At 43.6% G+C, this 14,598-nt stretch overlaps 1 protein-coding gene across 1 annotated transcript in view; it reads right to left on the reverse strand.

Annotated features, from left to right (window-relative positions):
* Swap70 (switching B cell complex subunit SWAP70) overlaps positions 1 to 14,598 on the reverse strand; it is a 60,947-nt gene that overhangs the window by 27,083 nt on the left and 19,266 nt on the right. The gene's annotated exons all lie outside the window — the stretch shown is intronic.

The raw sequence follows: 14,598 nt of genomic DNA on the forward strand, positions 1-14,598 counted from the left end.
TTTGTTTTCCCACCAAGACGCTGGGAAATTTCTCCCAGAAGGGTTCAAAGGCCAGACAGATCAATAATGGAAAATGCCCACTGCAGAGGACACAAGGGAAACTGAGGCTACAGAGGTGGAGACTGGATCAGGAAGAGGCTGGTCACTCATGGTAAGGAGTGGGGACAACTGAAAGCTCGGTGATTTTCACTTTTAAAGCCACATTCTGGGACAATATGGGAGGCACCAAGGAGGAGCTGGTGAGCAAGACAAGGAGCAAATCAGGTATTATTTTCTTTGGAGAAGTGAGCTGTGTTGTGTGTCCCGTGAAGAAGCCCCTGCTGGCCTCGGGAGATGCCTGTGTTTGGCAAACCGGACTCCGAGGAGCAGAGAAAGTGCTCTGTACTCTGTCCTTAGTCCCATCTAGTTCCGCTGTCACTTCTACCACATGTGGCAGATCTGTGGATGGGAAGAGGCAGCAAGGGCCTCTTTACTTGCTTATTTATTTAGCCCCAACACCATTTACTGAAGACTAATTTATATGTGAAGGTCAGGGGATGTCTTTCAGGAGTCAGTTCTTTCCTTCCAACGTGTGGATCCTGGGGACCGAACTCAACCTGTCAGACTTGGTGGCAAGCAGATTTACCAGATGAGCCATCTCAGCGCCCCTCCGACACACACACACACACACACACACACACACACACACACACACACTTGGGTGCTGGGAACAGAACCCAGAGTCTCATAAATGCTAGGCAAGCATCTGAACTTGTACATCACTCCTAGCCCTGACTTAGACTTCATATTAGTTTTCTAAGTTAAATATCATCCCTGTTTTCTAGACCAGGAAGCAGTTCAAGGTCACATGACTGGCACACATCAAAGCTAAAGCTTAAAGGCCAACTCTTTCCACGATGTCAAACCACTTGCAAAACTCAGTAGATGGAAGTCCCTGTGTGACATAGGTTATATCTCTGCAGAACTAGTTCCAGCCACTGCCACCAGCCTACCCACATCATGAAAAAAAAAAAAAAAAAACATTAAGTGAAAGATAGGCCATAAGGGAAATAACATGTGCACAAAAGTATAGATTCCTGCTCAGCCTTGATATATGGCATTCTCCTTCCTTCCTTTATTTCCTTTATTTCTTTCTTTCCTTTCCTTTCTTTCCTTTCTTTCTTTCTTTCTTTCTTTCTTTCTTTCTTTCTTTCTTTCTTCCTTTCTAACTTAACTTCTTTACTGGTTCTTTGGGAGTTTCACATCATGCACTGTAATTCTGGGGATTCACTTTTCTAAGTGAACAGAAGTCAAATCATAAAAGACTTACAATTTAAAAAAAAAAAGTACAGATGCCAGCTTGGTACTTAGCAGAAAAGTTGGCATTCAAAGTGGACCTTAAAGGATGCTGAAGGTCACCTAGATGGCTCAGGTAAAGGCACTTACTGCTAAGTCTATGACTTGAGTTTGATACCTGGATCCCACATAGTGGAAAGAGAGAACTGACTCCCATGTTAAATGGGTCTCTGACTGTCACACTCACACGCATTACGGCATGTACACGGGTGCACACACTTTTGTTTGTTTTAAATCAGGTGCACTGACAAAGACAAGGAAAGGCAGGAGAGGAAATGCTGGAGCAAAGGCATGGTGGCAGCAGTATACACTCACATGCACGGGACAGTGTGTAGCCAACCTGGGCTGACCAGCAGGAAGACGGCAGATCAAATGCCAGAGGCAAACTGAAGTAAAATTTATTTATGCTACGTCTAAGCACGAGGGGAAACAAGCAAAGGTTTTAAAGGTAGAACCTGGCTGTGTTTGTGAAAAGCACACTAAAAACACTGACATACTACATAAGAGTGTAGCGTGAATTCTAACTGGTCTCAATAATAAAAATCCAGAGTCAGATATAGGGGTTAATATTGAAAGATCAGAAAAGCAGAGCAACCAGCCGGCCACTAGTTCTTACCTCTACTGAATCCTCAGATCAAAGGGACGACCCTGTCCCTGCGAAACCTCAGACTGAATCCTGAGCTCCTGTCTCTGCAGCCTTACATTCCTCTCTCTGCCCAGCCATATCCCTTCCCGTCTCCACCTCCATAATGTTGGGGTTAAAGGTGTGAGCCACCACCGCTTGGCTCTGTTTCTCTTTTAGACTGATTCGACCTCGCGTAGCCCAGAATTGCCTTGAACTCACAAAGATCCTCTGCCTCTGTCTTCCAAATGCTAGGACTAAAGGTGTGTGCCACCACCGCCTGGCCTCTATGGCTAACTACTGTGGTTAGCTCCACACTCTGATCTGTTACAGCACAAACTATCAGCACATAAGAGGATTTTCAGTAGATGGAAGGTAGGGGGATCAGGAGACAGTGGCAGCAACAAGGGGATGTTGGTAAGAATGCGTGAGTACCAAACACGTGCACAAAACTCCCTAGCTTTGTGAAGGAAGGGAGGTGTTCAGCTGCGGGCATCTTCAAGTTGATGTTCTAGGAATATTTAGAGATATCTAAAAACAAAGCAGGGGAAATACAACCTACAAGAGGCGGATTTGTGAGGCAGCAGTTAGATAACAGCAAGGTGATGACCGCAGACCGAGAAACAAAGCAAGAGTGAATGGTACCAGAAAAAGAACTTCAGACTGGGAACAGAAAGCATGCACATCCAAGTGGAATCCCAGCGCTTGGAAGATAGAGGCGTGAGGAACAGGAAGTCAAGGTCATTCTCCTCTATTTGGTAATGAGTTCAAGGTCATCCTGGGTTAAAACCAACAAACTGAAAGTTGGCTAAGTGTGGTGCTCCTCACCTGCAATCCCAGCACCTGGGAGGCTTAAGCTGAGGAAATGAGTTTGAGGCCAACATGGACTGCACAGTGAAACTCTGTCTGGAAAAATAATAACACATCACATTCAACGATGAGAAACTGAAAGCTTTTCCTCTAAGGGAGGAATAAGACAAAGACATCTGCATTCTTACTTCCTGATATAATACTTTAGATACTAGCCAAAGCAGTGAGGCGAGGAAAATAAGGAAAACTCAGTACCTAATGTAGATGACTGAATCTTATATTCAGCAAAGAGTAAGGCTTTTAGAAATTCACTTTCAAGAAGGTGAAGACTTGCAATGAAAACTATTTCACTGCTGAAAATATATAAAAGCTATAAACAAGAAGGACAGCATCTCATCTATGTTCATGGATTAGAAACCTAAGATGTTCAAAACACCTAATCTACAGATTCTAAGAAATTCCTGCCAAAATGCCAATGTGTTTTCTTGCAGAACTAGACCCAGAAAAAAAAAATCCTAACATTCATACGAATCTCAAAGGACTCTAAATAGTCAAAACAGTCTTACAAAAGAAAGAGAAACCAAAGCTGGAGACCTCACATTTCCTAACCTAAAAATAATTACAAAGCATTGTACTACTGACATGAAGACAGACGTGGAGACAGACAGAATAGAATTAAGTCATCAAGGATAAAATCACATGATCTTCAATAAAGGGCCAAGAATACACAAGGAAAGGGCCATCTCTTCAATAAGTAGTGTTTCAAAGACTGGGTAGTGGAATGCTCTTTGCCTGACCCTATATACAGAATTTAACTCAAAATGTTTGGAGCTATGGCTCAGTGAACAGAGTGTTCACAAGTTCCTGAGTTCCAGAGATCCCCAGCAAAGCACAGAAGAGAGGGAGGAGCGATAATATGAACAAAGGGGTCAAGACCTCGATGGGGAAACTGAAACAGCTGACCTGAGCTAATGAGAGCTCACTGACTCCGGACCGACAGCACAGGAACCAGCACAGGACCAAATTAGGACCTCTGAATGTGGGTGACGGTTGTATGGCTGGGGCAGTCTGTGGGGCCATTGGCAGTGAGATCAGGATTTATCCCTAATGCTTAAACTGGCTTTTTGGAGCCCACTCCCTATGGAGGGATACCTTTCTCAGCCTAGATACAGTGGGGAGGGCCTTGGTCCTGCCTCAAAGTGATGTGCTAGACTTTGTTGACTCCCCATGGGAAGCCTTACCCTCTCTAAGGAGTGGATAGGGGATGGGGTGGAAGGGAGGGAGTGGGAACTGGGATTGGTATGTAAAATGAGAAGATTGTTTTAAAATAAATAAATTAGTTATTTTTTAAAAAGTCCCTGAGTTCAGTCCTCAGCACCACATGACTGTCACCTCAGCACTTGGGTGTGACAGCAGGAAGATCAGCAACTCGAGAACACCTGTAGCCAGGCAGTGGGATCAAGACTAGCTTGCACTACAGGAGATCATCGTAGCTATTAGCAGGTTCAAGGCCATCCTGGTCTATATGAAATCTCAAAAAATAAAATAAAATAAATAAAGAAGGAGGAGGAGGAGGTCAAAATCAATTAAAGACCTAAAACTATACGACTTCTCAGGGAAAAGAGAAGTAACACTTCAAGACATCCTATATTTTTGGTTGTAGCCTAGCCTCTAACAGCCGAGCCACACCCAGCCCATCTCAAGACATTCTAACGGCGGTGCAATCCTGTCCTTAGTGAGCGTGCATTTATTTTTTATTATTTATTTATTATTTGTTTGTTTGTTTGTTTGTTTATGCTTTTTCGAGACAGGGTTTCTCTGTGGTTTTGGAGCCTGTCCTGGCACTAGCTCTTGTAGACCAGGCTGGTCTCGAACTCACAGAGATCTGCCTGCCTCTGCCTCCCAAGTGCTGGGATTAAAGGCGTGCGCCACCACCGCCCAGCTCGTGAGCGTGCATTTAAAAGAGGACAATCACAGAAAGCTGAACACACTCCTACAACTCAATGACATTACCCAACTTAACAAAGGGCTTGACTAGACAAGCATATATGTGTGTGTGTGTGTGTGTGTGTGTATGTGTATATATATATATATCCAGAGAATATCTACAAATAGCCAATAAGCCTATGAAAAGATGTTCAAAATCACTTCTCACAGGGAATTGCAAACCAAATAAAATGAGCTATCAACTCTTACCTGTCAGTAAGACGGCCACAACCAAGGAAACGTGAGGTGAGAACAAACTGAGCCCCCCCCCCTTTTTTTTGAATTTTTTGAGACAGGGTTTCTCTGTGTACCCCTGGCTGTCCTGGAACTCACTCTGTAGTCAGGGCTGGCCTTGAACTCTGAGATTCGCATGCCTCTGCTTTCTGAGTGCTGGGGAAACAGAACCCTTTGTGCGCTGCTGCTCACACTGAAAACTGGTGCAGTTACTGAGAAAAACAGTATAGACGTTCTTCAGAAATTAAAAATGAAACCGTCACACGACCCAGCAATCTCATTACTGGGTAAATATCCAAAAGAACGGAAAACAGGGCCTAGAAGAGACACTGGACCCCACATCCACTGCAGCACTGTTAGAAACAGCGAGAGAAAGAAACCTGCGCATTTACCACATCTGTAAAAGTACAAAATCCATCACCTCTCAATCAGGTAGAATTCAAAACAAGAGACAAAAGCTTTTTACATGAGGCATATGCTAAATTCAACTTGGATTCCAGGAATGTCCTATACATATGCCAAAATATGACTTTTGAAGTTCTAAAAATAAGAATAAATAAATACATGTGCTCTTGCTAAATACAGCCAAGTATGGTTGTGCACACCTTTAATCCCAGTACTTGGGAGGCAGAGGGAGATGGATCTCTGTAATTATGAGGACAGCCCAGTCTACAGAGTGAGTTACAGGGCTACATAGTGATAGCCTGTCTTTAAAATAAAAGAATAATAAACCTACCAACTATTTAACTATAGGATGCTCTGATCATATACAGGGTAAGAAGAGGGACCCTCAGTGTCTGTCTGCGCACACTTCTGTGAAAGGATGACCAAGCAAACAGTTCCAAGTGTACAGAGGAACCTCACAGTGGGAAAAGCACATTGTAAAAACTCACCTATTTCTGTAAATCTCCAAGAAAAATTACTTGGGAGGGGCTCATGAGGCCTGACCAACAAGGGAGCTAGTGACTATGAAGGCTTCTTGGGGAGAGGAAGGCTCAGTCCTCAGTAAGGTGGCCAATGGTGTTGGCACACGCCAGCAGAAGCTCCACACTTGTTCCCATAACATGGGACCCTGGTTAGATCAGTGGATCGTAGAGTAAGCCCCAGATATAACAGAAAGACATGGAAATGGGATCAGGACTTAGGAGAGGGGAAGTAGAGCTAAGAGAGAGTAGAGGATGAGAGAGACCAGAATATTTGTGTGGCACTGTCAAAGAACAAATCAATCTGAAGTAATTTCACCTAAAATTACTCATCCATTTGCAGCACATATCATAGAGCTTTTTCTTACATGGGGGAAATACGCATAGAATGCAGGTGGTGGCCTCCTTGAGGAAAGAAAGAGGATGAAGAAAGAGCTCAGAAACAGACGAGGCAAGAGACAAGCAGCAGGCTGGAGACATCCAATCATGCTTCACAAACGCCATGTCCTCCGTGTGTCTGTCTGTGACAAAGGTCCCACTGTGTAGCCTCGGCTGACCTCAATCTTATGCTCCTCCTGCCTAAGTGCCCTTAGGTTCTAGGGCTTTGACCTAAGCCATCACACCTGGCTTCAGCTGAGCCGACGGAAATGTTTATTACTTGTGGGAGGTCCCATTTCAAGTAAAGACACAGTTGCTGCCTCTTATTTCCTTGTCTCTGTGAATCTGGGAACAATGAGACAGACGAACACATCAAATGCTACACTCACTCTGGCCTCCACACCCAGGTGTAGGGTGGAGTGTCAAAGAACTCATAAAGGACTTCAGGGAGATGACAAAGTGTAAGAGACTGTTTATTATAACGATTTACAGTTTGCTCCGTGTTGATTGTTGAAGGCTTAAAACTAAGTCTTTCCCACCTACTCGGCTGGATATGATTCTAAAAATAGGAAGAACAAAAGAAGAAAAGGGAATTTTTCTGCCAATGAATTTGTAAATAAAATGTGGTATATCAATACAATAGGATATTATTCAGCCACAAAAATATAAATTATTTATATATCCTGTAACATGTGCGAAATATGAAAGACACCAGACACAAAAGACCACAGATCATACAGTTCCACTAACCCATGAAACAGAAAGCAAGTTACTAGTTTCCCAGGGACTGGGGAAACGGAGAACTGAGAGTGAGCCGGAAGAATACAGGATTTCCCCGAGGGATGATGGAGCAGAAAATGTCCTGACAACTACTACAATGTACACTTTAAAATGGTAAGGATGAGCTAGCAGGGAGGTGTGGCTAAAGCAAGAGGATTGCTCAAGTCAGAGGCCAACAAGGACTACGCGCAAAGATACACGATCTTATCTCAAAAAGACACAAACCAAACCAGGCATTGGTAGCACATTAGTTTTTTTTTGTTTTTTTTTTTTTTTTTAATCTGGCACTCAGGAAGGAGGAAGGAGAGACAAGCAGATTTCTGTGAGTTCAAGGACAGCCTGGTCTACACAGAATGTCCAGGATAGTCAGCAAAATACTGCCTTAAAAAACAACAAAAGGTAGGGAGCAGGCACTGGGGAGATGGCTCAGTAGATAGAGTGTTTGCCACACAAGCATAAAGAGCAGAGTTCAAATCCCCAGACTTCACATAAAGTTGGGTGAGTACCGCGTGTCTGTAATAGCAGCACTCCCGGATACAGAGAGATGGGGCCAGAGACCTCACAGGCTAGTTAGCCCAGAGAAGCGGTGGGGAAAGAACAACCAGTTTGGGCGGTGGCTGTGACTCAGGTGCAGAGTACTTTGCTGCCTTGCACTAGACCCTGGGCTCATGTCCGGTATGTCAGAAAACAAGACAAGTTTTATATGACTAGAAAAACATAATCATTTTATGAACCATAAAACCAGAGCAAAGGTGTGGAGCTAGGAAAAGGCAGAAGGAAAAAGGGGGAGGCTCTTAATGTGGTCACACACATAATTCTCTGGTAAAGCTCTATATTTCCTCGAGTTCAGTGGTTCTCAACCACGCATCATGACCCCTTTTCACAGGGGTCGCCTAAGTCCATCAGGAAACACAGATATTTACATTATAATTCATAACAATAGCAAAATTACAGTTATGAAATAGCAATGAAAATAATTTTATGGCTGGGGTCACCACAACATGGGGAGCTGTATTAAAGGGTCACAGTATTAGAAGGACTGAGAACCACTGCTCTAGTACACACGTACACACACGTACACACACGCACACTATGAATCCTTTCCATATAAGGCCATATTTTATTTACATCTGCATCCCGTGTGCTATGCAGGGTGCATTTGCTCATTTGCTTACAGAGTTGTAAAGGAGCTGGATGGTGGCTCATGCCTATAATATTAGCCCTTGGAAGAATGAGGCAGGAGGACTGCCATGAGTTCAAGGCCTGCTTGGGCTACAGAGTCTTTAGAAAACAATGTAAGCATTCACTGGGTACCAGTCATTGTACTAAAACTGGAGAGCAGTGAGCTGACCTTACTGGCACAGGGCTCACACTCCAGACACTGAATCAGATCCCCCAACACTACTGATAATTACGGAGAAACACAGAATGCTGGAGAATTCCAGCGCTCCGAGAGGGTGGGGCACTACCTGAGGAAGTGACCAGAGGATGAACAAGAACTGGCTGTGTTCTAAAGTGAAGGCGTGACAGCAGAGGAAGCAAGAAGAGCCTCAGTAATTAGAGGAACAGAGAAAAGGTCAACGCCATCACAGCGCAGTGCACAGTCCAAATGTTCAGTTGATAAAGGTATGAACCAAGCATGGTAGTCTGAGAGGGAGTGTTTGGGGAGGGGTGTACTGAAGGGATGCCTCTTCGGTTAAGAACACTTGCTGCTCTTGCAAACTCAGTTCCTAGGACCCATGTCAGGTGGCCCATCATCCTGATGCTCTCTGCTGGACTCTGAGGGCACTGCATACACATGTATGCATACACACAGACAGCACATGCTTGAATGTACACACACACACACACACAAATAAAATTAAAACTAAATCCTTAAAAAAAATCTTTAAGACTATGATTCTAGCTGGTCAGTGGTGGCACACACCTTTAATCCCAGCATTCTGGAGGCAGAGGCAGGTGGATCTCTGTGAGTTCAAGGCCAGCCTGGTCTACAAGAGCTAGTTCCTGGAGAGGCACCAAAAACTACAGAGAAACCCTGTCTCAAAAATCCAACAAAAGAAAAAAGAAAGAAAGAAAAATTAAAGAAAATAAGATTGTTCCAAGGATAAGCCTGGAAACAGGTGAGGGGACAGAGACCAGACACAAAAGCTGGACATGGGAGGATTCCATCATTAATGAATGCGGAAACAGGGAATGTGTAGACAAGTACTTGCCTAGACTGTGGTGGAGGAGATTATGAATGCTATAGAATGAGGTTTTTTGGAAGGGAATAACAAAAACATCCTAAAATTTGGTTGTTGTGATGGTTATACAAAACTAGCCATATCAAAACCCACCAATAAATAAATAAATAATTTTAAAAAGGGGGGGGAGCTGGAGAGATGGCTCAGAGGTTTAGAGGATTGCCTGCTCTTCCAGAGGTCCTGAGTTCAATTCCCGGCAACCACGTGGTGGCTCACAACCATCTGTAATGGGGTCTGGTGCCCTCTTCTGGCCTGCAGGCATACACACAGACAGAATATTGTTTACATAGGAAAGAAAGAAAGAAAGAAAGAAAGAAAGAAAGAAAGAAAGAAAGAAAGAAAGAAAGAAAGAAAGAAAGAAAGATTGATTAAAAAAAAGAAAACCACCAAACTATAAGGTTAAATAGGTAAATTGCACGGAATGTGAATCTGGTTCCAACACTGCTATTTTTACACACGCTATTTCTTTAAACCACATTGCTGTTGTATTTACTGTACCAGTCATGGTCTTCAGGAGCATGAGGTCCCTGATGGCTCTCAGCATGAAACCCCTTATTTACTCAAAAGCCCACAGCCTCCAGCTGCTGTGGGATAACACTCTGGTACACTGTAAAGATTTGTCATTCATATTAGTTTAATAAAACACTGATTTTCCAGTAGCCAGACAGGAAGTATAGGTGGGGCGACCAGACTAAGAGAATTCTGAGAAGAGGAAAGGCAGAGAGTGAGTCACCATCCAGAGGCAGAGAAACAAGATGAAAATGTCTCACTGAGAAAAGGTACCAAGCCATGTGGCTAAACATAGGTAAGAATTATGGGTTAATTTAAGTTGTAAGAGCTAGTTAATAATAAGCCTGAACTAATAGGCCAAACAGTTTGTAATTAATATAAGCCTCTGTTTTTCTTTGGGACTGAATGGCTGTGGGACTGGGTGGGACAGAAACTTCTGTCTACATTCAGCAAGGCATAGTGATGCATGCCTGTGACCCTAACCCTACAAAGGTACAGACAGGGCAATCAGGAGTTCAAGGTCATCCTTGGCAACTGAGCAAATCTGAGGTCAGAATGGGCTACATAAACCTGTCTCAAACCACCTCCTTTCCCTCCAAAATGACAGGAATGCATATACAGCTCTCTATGATTGATAAATACGATGAAAATCTCTCTGGAAGGCAATTTGGTCATTGCAGCAAATTAAACCTACTGAACTTTCAGGCTTAGCAGTTAAGAAAACTGGCTGTTCTCCCAGAAGACATGGGTTTGATTCCCAGCACCCATGTGGTGGTCCACAACATCTGTAATTCCAGTTCTAGGAGATTTGACCCTCTTCTTGGCCTCTGCAGGCACCAGGGACACACATAGTGCAGAGACATATAGGCAAACACCATACATATAAAATAAAAGTTTTTATAAACCTACTTAACTTTAAAACAACAAAGGTAGATCCAGTGAGAAACAACATGAAAATGCCTCGGCTAAACCTAACTAACAATACCATTCATGATCAGTGACAGCCGAGGAATTTTAAGAAACACCATACATATAAAATAAAAGGTTTTTATAAACCTACTTAACTTTAAAACAACAAAGGTAGATCCAGTGAGAAGGAACATGAAAGGCCTCGGCTAAACCTAACCAACAACACCGTTCGTGCTCAATGACAGCTGAGGAATTTTAAGAGTCAAGTGAACAGAATTCAATTAATAGAAGAAACCAAGGAACAGATTTTATGGGGCTCAAAAGATGACTCAGTGGTTAAGAGCACTTGCTGCTCCTCCACAAGACCCCAGTTCTGCCCCCATTTGTAACTCTAGGTTCAGGGGATGTGACGACCTCTTTTGGCCTCCTTTGGCACTGAGTGAATGGGGCACATAGACATGCGTGCAGGCAAACAAGAAAAAAAAACTTTAAAAAAAGAACAGGTTTTTAAGCAAGAAATGCAACTAGTATATGAGTAGCAAATGTGGTAAGAAAGTATAGAGAAGGAAAACTGCAGAAATGGGAGACTGGAAGGGCAGAGCACAGAGGCTGGAGGCCTCAGGGGAAACACTGAGCTGGTGTACCATGTGCTCCTCTCTGTGTGCTTCCAAAACACAAATGAGAACAAAACAAGGGGGGCAGTGGCCAATGGATTACCAGCTTCAATCACATTGCCCAGGCGAATCTTTAATACACCAGGGCAAGAGCTGACCACACCAGCGAGCCTCATCAGCCACAGATCTCACAGAAGAATGACTGTCTGAAAAGCCTGCCGAGGCAGAACAACTATTTTGTGTAGCTAGTTAGAAATAAGCTGTTTTCAAAGTAATAACTGGCCTATGTCTTCAATTATTCACCATCAAGTAATCCAAGTATAAAATCTTGTTTCAAAAAGAGGAAGAGGAGAGGGAGGGAGGGGGAGGAGGGAGAAGAGAGGGAGGGAGGGGGAGGAGGAAGAAGAGAGCCCACAAAACTGGGATTTCAAATCCTTTCACTAAAGAAGGAATTTAACAAAATTAACACTCAGGCAAAATATTTCATAAAGAACAACAGACTGCTTAGCCACCTGAGGTCTCAGGAAAACTGGAAGTGGATTCTACCAGTGTGACAAACATCAGGAACGGCTATTAGGAAGTAATGCAGAAACCAAATATGAAAGCTACTTTTTGGAAAGCAGGCTTCAATACAGTGAATGTATTTCAGGGCCTTAGACTGTTCAGAGAAATAATCCAGACAAAACCAGAAGACTTGGAGAAAGCAAGCAATGAACACAAACACTACAGAAGAGAGGCAATCTTAAAGCACTTGAGACAACCGGATGGAAGCAGAGACAGTCTGAGATTCTCAGAAAGTTTTCAAAGTAACTCCACCCCTGCCTTTAACCATTACTTCCCCTATGTAGAAAATAATAATAATAGTAACTCGGAGAAAGAGGACTTAGTCTTTAAGAGTCCAGCTAAAGGAACACTGCTGGAGGAGCTAAACTGGCTCAGTGGATAAAGGTGCTTGCCACCAGGCCTAACGACTGAGTTCAATCCCCAGAACCCACAGAGTAGGAGGAGCTGACTTCTCCAAGCTGACCTCTAACCTCCACAAGTGCACCCTCTCCCGCCCTCATCAAGGCAATAAATACATAGAACATAATTTAAAAATCATTTTAATTGCCCCATATTGGCTGAACTGCTTCTGCTCACCGGGGGCTAACACCGGGATCCAGCAAAGCCGCACGAACTCGGACATACATCTAGCAAGTGTGTGATTAACAGTTCATATTTTACCGCAGAAGGAGCAGCAGCCCTGACGTCTTCTGCCAGCAGCCTGCACACTTTGGGCTTTTTCTCTCCCCAAACCAAATTTCAGAATCTAACCCCAAAGCCCTTGAATAGCAGGATGGCCAGGCAGCCAGGAACAGGGCTCACTCTTCCACCACACCCTCACTGGCTCCACAGCAGTTTTGCTCCAAATTTAGTGGTTCGGTTTGGACTTTTTCATTGCTTCTATCTTTTCTCCCACTTACAGGACTTTAAACTACCAGACTATAATAGTGTTTCGAAAGTTAAAATTCAAATCTAAAAACACACTACACCAAGGGGAACAAACTGCAGTAGCAAGGCAGAGTGTTTCGAAATATGAAGCCAGTGGACCACGACCTCATCACTGACTCAGCCCGCACAAATTCTGACACTGTAATTCCGCAGTATGTTCCATAATATTCTCTTTGTTTTTATTTTAGAAACAGGGTTCCTGTAGTCCAGGCTGGCCTTCAACTTAATCTACTGCAAAGGGTGACCTTAAACTTTTTTTAACTTTTTTAGATTTATTCATTATGTATAGTGTGTTCTGCCTGTATGTATGCCTACACAACAGAAGAGGGCATCAGATCTCATTATAGATGGTTGTGAGCCACCACGTGAGAAGTGAACTCAAGACCTCTCCAGCCCTGTCCCTGAACTCTTGATCCTTCTACATCTACCTCCCAAATGCTAGAATCATAGGCATTTATCACCACACCCAACTATTGTCAAAACTTTTAAGATTATGGCTGGGCATGGTGGTATATACCTTTAATGCCAACACTCTAAAAGGCAGGGGCGGGGGAATCTTTATGAGTCTGAGTCCAGCCTGATCTACACAGCAAGGGCTACATAGAGAGGTCTTGTCTCAAAACACCACAAGGAAAAAAAAAAACAAAGAACTTAAGGTATAGAGTGTTCAGACATACCTTAGAGCAATGATTCTCAGCCTTCCTAATGCTGCGACCCTTTAATACAGTCCCCTACGCCGTGGTGACCCCAACCACAAAATTATTTTGTTGCTACTTCATAGCTGTAATTTTGCTACTGTTATGAATCATGATGCAAGTATCTGATATACTACCCCTAAAGGTATGACCCATGGGGTTGAGAATTGCTGCCTTAGAGTGTGTCTGTGATGCCATTCCCAGAGAGGACTAACTGAAGGGAGATGGCCCATCCTAATGTGAATGGCACCATCCCATAACTGAAGCGAGATGGCCCATCCTAATGTGGATGGCACCATCCCATAACTGAAGGGAGATGACCCATCCCAATGTGGATGGCACCATTCTATGGGCTTTAGTCCTAGACTTAGTAAAAAAAAAAAAAATGTGAAGAAGAAAAAATGAGCTGAGCTCTAGCAATCATTCCTCCCTCTAATCTGCTGGTCTTCCCAGATGTGAGCAAGCAGCCTCATCCTCCTGCTGCCAGAGGCCCTAGCCCCTCCTATTGCTCTAAGCCTTCCACACCATGGCGGACTGAGTCACATCAAACCGTGAACCACAGTAAGTGTCTCCCCCTTAAGTCACTTCCTGTCGGGTATTTGGTTATAGCAACAGGAAAAGGAACTCGTGCACATTCTAGGAGACAACCCGGGGAAGATGTAAAGACATCCTTTAAAAAATCTAGAATGAAGTTTGCTGTGTAATATCTACACAGCAATTATTGGATTATCATCCCCTTTGGTATTCGTATTAACTCCATCACACTCATTCTTTAACAACTGCTGCAGCACCTGGAAAACCCTAGTTTCCAGGGTGAGTAAAGCATCCCGAGAGAAAACAGACACAGAGTATCACAAACACATTTTTTTATTTCAAAGAGGAAACCAACCTGGAAGTGTCAATCCAAGAGAAGAGGAAGGAAGGACCAGAAACTAAACCTCACTCCTTCCTATCTTCTGAGGCCTCCACACCCAGCTTTGTTTGTTTGTTTGTAGTTTGTTTCAAGAAGGGTTTCTTTGTGTAGCCCTGGCCATCCAGGAACTCACTCTGTAGACCAGGCTGACC

Source organism: Alexandromys fortis, unplaced genomic scaffold (genome assembly GCF_014885135.2).
Source record: "Alexandromys fortis isolate MF-2015 unplaced genomic scaffold, M_Fortis_MF-2015_v1.1 scaffold_129, whole genome shotgun sequence".
NCBI lineage: Eukaryota > Metazoa > Chordata > Mammalia > Rodentia > Cricetidae > Alexandromys > Alexandromys fortis.